General features: G+C 29.0%; 1 pseudogene; it reads left to right on the top strand.

The window, feature by feature from the left end:
• Window positions 1-5,035: 5,035 nt before the first annotated feature.
• Window positions 5,036-6,475, top strand: LOC131617474 (embryonic abundant protein VF30.1-like; annotated as a pseudogene).
• The last annotated feature ends 1,596 nt before the right edge of the window (window positions 6,476-8,071 follow it).

Here is an 8,071-nt window from a genome sequence, read left to right on the forward strand (position 1 = left end):
AAACAAGTTTAATGATAGAAAATTAAGTGTGATGTTAAAAGCAATGTGATTATCTTTGTTAACATCCTATTCATATGTTATGGATGTGGACTTTGAAAGTTTTCCTTGACTCAATGAAAATGATAATCACTCTTAAAGCACAATGAATTGAATTGTATGAAAAGGCCAGCAAGTGTGAAGAAAATGAAAAATAATATATTAAAAAAATTTGGAAATAAAGTATTCCTTGATACAAAAATGCTATTCTTACACTCCAAACATACACTACACCGTATGTCCGTACGGTACGGGCGTATGTCCGTACTATACGGACGTACTATTCATGTACGGACGACACTATTCACCGTCCGTACATGAATAGTAAAATATTAAATTAATATTTTTTTTAAAAAAAAATTTTAATTTTTTTTTTACGTTTTTTTAAAAAATATTTGACGGATTTAATTTCGGATTTACCTACGGATTTGACAATACTTGCGGATTTACTTTCGAATTTACCTACGAATTTGACAATGCCTGCGGATTTACCTACGGATTTGACAATACCTGCGGATTTACTTGCGGATTTACCAACGAATTTGACAATACCTACGGATTTACTTGCGAATTTACCTACGAATTTAGGTAAATCCGTAAGTAATTTTTTAAAAACAGTAAAAAAATGTAAAAAAAAAAATTTAAAAAAAAATATATTAATTTAATATATCACTGTTCATGTACGGACGGTGAATAGTACCGTCCGTACATACGGTGTCAAATACGGTGTAGGAGTACGGCAGTGGAAGTATAGCATTGCTGAACAAGGAAAATGTTATTGTTACACTTATATTGACATCTACACCGTATCATTATAGGTTTTTTTTTAGTTATTTAATAAATTATTATTTTTTCTTTACACAAAAACAACAAAGGTATGCAGTATTTTCTATGGAGTAGGCAATTGATAACATAGCAATCCTCAAACAAAAAACACACATCACCAATTAAAAAAGACAAACTAAAACAACCAGAGAGAAAACACATACTACTAAATATCAAAGCAACTGGTGATAAAGTTAGATCTCACACCAACCAGACTACCATTATTAGAACATAAACTCCTAAATGATGAATTTTGATGGAATCAAATACACACAAATTATAAAATACCATATATTAAAGAATAATCAATATAATATGAGCGACGTACCTTGTAGGAATTTAGAGATTGTCGATATATCTTTTAGGATTATAGAGATTTTTCGTCAGAGAGAGAGAGAGAGAGTATGAGAGGATTACTACCCTAATTGCCGTCTAGATTTTTAGAGTATCTTAATCATTTAATGGACAATGCATAAATAACACGGTTGAAGACAAAGATCTCTCATTGGGCTTAACTGAATGGTCCAACTCATCACGGTCCATTCACACAAAAACTCAATCTGTTAACTCATCAAATAACAATAGACCATAATTTATATCAATAAATTTTCAATAATTGATTATTGTTAATCTAAAATTGATTAATTAAAGGGAAATGCTAACCAGTACCCTCAGGGCAATGGTTAAAACTTTAAAATAGTAATTTTATCTCGGTAATCTGCGTATTTAATGCCTTGGAAATTGAAATATTAAAATTTCTATAAAATACTTTCTTTTTTAGGAATGCTTAACCATTGCCCCGGGGGCACTGGTAAGCAAGACCCTTAATTGAATAATTAATCCAACATTCTCCCACTTGAATGACAATAATCAATTATTAAAATTATATAAATTTTAATACTAGAATTTTAATTATGGTCAAAGCACTTGTTCACAAAACAAAAGTAAACTTCAACATTGCAGAAATGAATCCAATAGGGAAAATAGATCATACAAGCCAAATAAATACATTTTATATTAAAAAGATGAATTTAGAAAAACATATTTTATATGAGAAAAATATGTTATTAAACAATGACCCAAGCATATGAAAATGCTATTGATAAACTCCCACTAATCCAAAATATCATAAGACTTACTCATGTGTATAAGTATGTGGTCAGTGATTTACTAATGAATTTTCACATTAAAGGTCATAACATATCTACATAGGTCTAAGAATAGTAATTACATATAGGCATTACCCTATTACGAGAGTAATTACATTTAAGCACAAGTACCTTCATAACAGAATATCATACTCTATAGGAGTATTGATATTTACTTGTACTTTCATAATATGACCTAAAGTGGACTATTGAATATATAATAACACAATATTATAGCATGCCAAAGAATTATTGTGTCCTTTCAATATTGACCTAAACATCAAATAATGTTTTCCGAGATTAAGAGAATAATATTTATCTCAGTATAATAGAATAAGACTTCTTAGAGTATAGTGTATATTTTGAAGTCTTTTTAGAATATGTCATATTTATAGTGGCGCGCAAGAATATATGACAAAACGAGAATAATTATCTAAATAATAAGATTGTGTACACATGTACTCCCACTTATCCAATATGATAAAGCCCTCTCTAACCCACTTTTACTCTCGATTGGTTTTTGTATCCGATGCAATAGGTTGACATTTTGTTTTAGGGAAGGGTTTTCACCTCGGTTGGTAGTTCTACTATAGAGAAAATTTCTGTTTTATTTATAAATACGACTTTTTAATATTTTACCTAATTTTTTCGTTTTAACATGTTATTTTTTGAAGTGTAATCCTAAATTACACATTTTTCAGAAACAAAACCAAATGAGATATTTAGAAAACAAAACTATATATACCTTAAGAACCAAACGGTATACATTTTGTACTAAAATGCATCCTTTACACCAAAATAAAAGTATCACACATATCTTTATTTAGAGACTACAAATCATCTTAGCGATTGAGAATGCAAATTATCATGCATGGAGGACATGTGCATCGACTTTCCTACCACCTTGAATGAATCAATATGACTAGTAGGACAAGTTTTACATGCAACTATAGCTATGCTTTTAGTGGATAGTTCACTTCTCATGTCTTAAAGTAAACATGGTCAATAACAAGTGTTATTTAGTCGATGTTTTACAAAATCTCCAAAAAATGTTTTCGTAAACATGATTTACGGTGCTTCATTTATATTTTCTAAAAAATAAGTTAAATAGAGTAGGTTATTTTACATATATCTTTTTAAAACATCATAAAACACTTCCAAAAGGATCCATTAGAAAATTTATTTTTTGACTTTTAATATATAAGAAGTATCCTCCCAAAATGTTAGTATATAGAAAACTAAGCTACAAAAAATTATTTTCAAAAAGGTTAAAATTGATTTTTTTCAAGGCCTCTTAATGTATTATGAAATGGATGGAATTATTATTATATTCTCTTTTAAAATAATTCTTTTGGTTTATGCAGTAGATTTCTTACAATAAAGTCATGTGTTTCATTTATTTTACAAGATCTAGCATTTGGAGTTTGATTATAGTCATTATCCTTTATGAGTATGATTATTCTATCATTAGACTTTTTTGATAGGTTCCAAAAACTATAAAGTTTATTTACACGATTGTATTTCTTTTTTTTCAAATTATGTTTTAGTTTTAGTTTTTTCTATTTTTTTTTTAAATATAGTTAATTTAATTCACTATTTTTTAAATACTACAAACACACTTCACCCACTAAAAATGACAAACTAAAACAACCTAAGAGAAAACACATATTACTAAATCTCAAAGCAACATTTGATCAAGCTAGATGTCACGCCAACCAGACCACCATCATTAAAACATAAACTCCTAAAGAGACGTCTTATCCCATAACTAATCCTTGTACTGAGATAAAAACTCAAGATCCATTATTAGTTAAGGCAAATGATAAGGTTGTGAACCTATTTAAAAAATGAACACAAATTCATCACAGGTCTACCAAGAAACCCCTACATTGCTAGACAAATAGTTTTTTCTTTCACTTTTTTCACATTTATTAAAGAACCACAAAATAGTGTCATTATAAGCAATCAAAAAAGAACAAACATATGCATATCATACCCTAACATAATCACCCATACTCTATGACCTACCACTTAACAAAATATAAAATTCAAAAATAAACATAAGATCAACATCCTAATCCAAGCACTTAACAATTCAATGCCATACAATCAAATCTAAATGAAGATTTACATTTAAAAATTCAATCTCTTATATGTAAAATATACACATAACAATAAAAAAGAATATGGAACCTTAATTTTATCATTAGATGTAATTTATTTGATCCAACTTTAATTATATGAGTAGTAGTCACAACATACAACGCGTAATATTATATGGTAAATAACTTAACACCAGTAACAAATAAATATATTTAATAAAGATTCACCTCTAATAAGTTTATAATTTTCTTCAATACTATATAAATACTTCATAGTGTAATATAATTTCTAATTGCACTTGGACTGTTATTAACTTCATTCACAAATAAATTAAATTTATAACAAGTTATATTGTATATGATTTTATATTTATCATCTTGGTCAAGTATCAATTTTATCAAGCTTTTTAAATTTACCCATCAATGTTATTATTTAATTTTATCCACTATTTTTTGTCAAATAAAATATATAAGCTTTTACTTTAATTGTGTTCATACTTATCGGTGTCACCTCTTTTCCTAAATTCAATTTAGTTGTGTCAAATAATTGAGGAAATAGTACATGATAAAGCAAAGGAGGCATATTATATGCTTTAACATTGTTATGAACAAAAGAGAATCAATTTGAGAAATGTTATCGTAATATTCGAATATTAAATATAATGGTGAATTTTCTCCATGACTGTAATTTGCACAAAATAAATTGATAACTAAAAAACACATTGGTATCACACAAGCTTGGAAGATAAGATGGCTTCGTGCATGGATGCCATGTAGAAGATAAAACAAATTAATTTAGATTCCCTTATAGATTCCACAATTGAGCATGGAGGGTGAGAATGCAAATTGTCATGCATGGAGGACATGTGCACAAGTTTCCTACCCACTTGGTGGAATGAATATGATTAATAGGACAAATCTTGCATGCAGCTATAGTAGTTATGCATTTATCTATATAAAGAGAACCTTGTATCTGTTTTAAATACACTCACTTAAACATCCCACAATTATCATTTCTTTATATCTAGGAAAATGAAGTTTGCACATGTATATGTTTTAGCTTCATTTTGTGTAAGTTTGTTGTTTTCATACTCTTTAGCTTGATTATGACATATGCATGTATTTTTTTAATAAAATCAGATGAGTAAAAAACTCATTAATTTTGTATCCCAACATTCATAGATAATATGTGAATATTTTTTCTAGATTGCTTTTGTCGGAATTGGTGCGACACTATCAGGAGAAGATTATTGGCAATCTGTTTGGTCAAACACTCCTCTGCCAAGTGCTTACGCCGATCTATTGCTTCCTTGTTAGTAATTAAATTATATATTTTTCTTTTTTATAATTTAAATTATGCTTATATATATGTATTGAATTATTCCCTCATAATAAGACTATTTAGAAATATTTAAGAACTAATAAATTTTGTGCTTCATATGGCAGATGGAAAAACTAATAACCTACCTATTAAGTACGCAGAGTTAAACCAATACTCGACACTCTTTTTTCCACATGACCTTTATCCTGGGAAAACTATCATCTTGGGTAACACTAAATCTGCTGGAAACACAGTGCGACCATTCACTGAACCAAAACAAGGTGTCACAGATTCCATATGGTTGAAAAATAAAGAAAGACAAAGTCTTGATGACTTTTGTAAGAGCCCAACCGCTAAAGGAGAACACAAACATTGTGTCTCATCTTTGGAATCAATGATTGATCATGTCATTTCACATTTTGGAACCACAAAAATTAGAGCTATTTCAAGTACCTTTGACATAAATCAAGACCAATATGTGGTGGAGGAAGTGAAAAAAATTGGAGACAATGTTGTGATGTGTCATAGATTAAATTTTGAATAAGTTGTATTCAATTGCCACCAAGTTCGTGCAACAACTGCTTATGTGGTCTCATTGGTAACCCCTCAAGGAGATAAAACTAAGGCTTTAACTGTTTGCCACCATGACACAAGAGGAATGAACCCCGAGTTGCTTTATGAAGCTCTCAAAGTCAAACCTGGAACTGTCCCTGTTTGTCATTTCATTGGAAATAAGGCGGCTGCTTGGGTACCCGATAATTCTGTTGACCATCCTTGTGTCATCTAGATGCTTACTAGTCATGCACATCATTTCCAATAAAATATATCACGGTAAAACCATGCTTGACATTTGAGGATTTTTAACTTTATGGGATCCTCACGTTCATACTAGAATTGCTTTAAAATAATAGATGTATTTATGGAGAACTATGATGTGCAATTTTAAATTCCATGTATTCTAAATAAAACATGCTAGTTCTAAACTAATTAGAACTATGGTTTGTAACTTTGTATCTGGTGGTATCTAAGTATCTTATGACCAATTTCCTTGTATGTTTGAATTTCGTAATGCAAAAGAAGTGTTTGATATATTATATTATTGATATATTTTCTTTCAATTTTCATAATAAAATAATTATCATGAGTATTTTAAGACGTGGAAAAAAATTTCATCTTTGCACGAATTAGATAAATAATTGACTTAAATTGAAAGGATGTTTCATTTGGTAAATTAAAACAAATTATATACTAATATGATTTGACTTAAAAGTGAATAAGAATCATGTTCTATTCTAGAACCATAAATGGAAAGTGAATTAGAGGTCATGGCTTATATGAGTTTCTTGTCTGGTGAAGAGGGGAATGACCTTCATGGAATTTACACCAATGTTAAAGTCAGTATGTGAATGGGAAGAGTGAATAGAAATTGAATTTAAAATTGGATAATTGGGTCAATGCCTTCAATATATGTAGTAGACATGAAATAACAGAATTTTTATTTTCCATGCGTTAATTGTAAAGAGTTGTTCGATAAACCTGATGTTTAGATCATTCGTTGCTTTTTAGATGAAAGTTCTTGAGCACTGGTAAAGGCTCCGTCACAATTTCTTCCAGCAGGTTGGGCCTATGTTAAAATTTTAAAAGTGCTTGTACGGAATCTTGAAGAGAAAGCCCTCTCTAACCCACTTTTACTCTCGATTGGTTTTTGTATCCGATGCAATAGGTGGAAATTTTGTTTTAGGGAATGGTTTTAACCTCAGTTGGTAGTTCTACTCTAGAGAAAATTTCTGTTTTTTTATAAATACGACTTTTTAATATTTTACCTAATTTTTCATTTTAACCTGTTATTTTTTGAAGTGTAACCTAAATTACACATTTTTCAGAAACAAAAGCAAATGGCATATTTAAAAAACAAAACTATATATACCTTAAGAACCAAACGGTATACATTTTGTACTAAAATGCATCCTTTACACCAAAATAAAAGTATCACACATATCTTTATTTAGAGACCACAAATCAGCTTGGCGATTGAGAATGCAAATTATCATGCATGGAGGACATGTGCATCGACTTTCCTACCACCTTGAATGAATCAATATGACTAGTAGGACAAGTTTTACATGCAACTATAGCTATGCATTTAGTGGATAGTTCATTTCTCATGTCTTAAAGTAAACATGCTCAGTAGCAAGTGTTATTTAGTTGATGTTTTTCAAAATCTCCAAAAACATTTTCGAAAACATGATTTACGGTGCTTCATTTATATTTTCTAAAAAATAAGTTAAATTGAGGAGGTTATTTTACATACGTCTTTTTGAAAACATCATAAAAAACATCCAAAAATATCCATTAGAAAATTTATTTTTGACTTTTAATATAATAGAAGTATCCTACCAAAATTTTAGTATATAAAAAACTAAGCTACCAAAAATTAATTTCAAAAAGGTTAAAATTGATTTTTTCAAGGCCTCTTAGTGTATTATGAAATGGATGGAATTATTATTATTTTTTCTTTTAAAACAATTCTGTTGGTTTATGCAGTAGATTTGTTACAATAAAGTCATGTGTTTCATTTATTTTACAAGATCTACCATTTGGAGTTTGACTATAGTCATTATCCTTTATGAGTATGATTA

This window comes from Vicia villosa, linkage group LG7, assembly GCF_029867415.1.
Source record: "Vicia villosa cultivar HV-30 ecotype Madison, WI linkage group LG7, Vvil1.0, whole genome shotgun sequence".
Classification (NCBI taxonomy): domain Eukaryota; kingdom Viridiplantae; phylum Streptophyta; class Magnoliopsida; order Fabales; family Fabaceae; genus Vicia; species Vicia villosa.